This window comes from Bison bison, unplaced genomic scaffold (genome assembly GCF_000754665.1).
Source record: "Bison bison bison isolate TAMUID 2011002044 unplaced genomic scaffold, Bison_UMD1.0 scf7180017864524, whole genome shotgun sequence".
NCBI classification, from domain to species: Eukaryota; Metazoa; Chordata; class Mammalia; order Artiodactyla; family Bovidae; genus Bison; species Bison bison.
Genome location: NW_011495075.1, coordinates 582,304 through 582,933, shown reverse-complemented (window position 1 = coordinate 582,933; position 630 = coordinate 582,304). Strand labels below are relative to the sequence as shown.

Here is a 630-nt window from a genome sequence, read left to right as displayed (position 1 = left end):
AAAAAAAATTACAGACCAACCTACAACTGGAGGCTGACGGAATAAATTATGAATTTAAATTCTTCTGCATCCGTACAAGAAAATTTAATGACTCAGGAAAACATTTAACTTTACTAAGGTAACAAAAAACAACAGTTCTAAAACCACGTATGGCCTGATGATTCACACACACACAGAGCTAGTGATATATCGGAAAGGACATCCACCGATCATCTCTGAATGGTGAAACGGCAGGTAAATGTTTTGCTGTGTACTTTCCCATACGTACCAAGGTAGATTTTAATCAGAGAAAGAATAAAAAAAACAAAAAGCACCTAGACACTGTGGACTTTCAATAAAGAGATGGTGCTGAGAATGTATTTCAAAAGCACGGCTGGGCGAAGTTTGAGGGTCTGCCTTCAGCTGCTAAGTGGCGGTGAGTACGCTTCCCACCTCTCTGCCTTGTGAACACATCAGAGGGGAAAACAGCATCGTACACAGCAGTGCAGGCGGTGAGCGAAGCACCCGGTCAAGGCTGGGACCGGGCGTGATAAGCGTAACTGTTGTGAGCGGGCCTCCAAGGCCGTCCAGGGGCTCCCTGCACCGCCACCCCCGGGACACCCCAGAGGGAGCCTGGCAGGCCCCAAACGG

The 630-nt window shown here is 47.5% G+C and overlaps 1 protein-coding gene across 1 annotated transcript in view; it reads right to left on the bottom strand.

Moving 5' to 3' along the window:
* The window catches only part of RNPEP (arginyl aminopeptidase (aminopeptidase B)), a 22,512-nt gene that overhangs the window by 5,301 nt on the left and 16,581 nt on the right, over window positions 1-630 (bottom strand). The gene's annotated exons all lie outside the window — the stretch shown is intronic.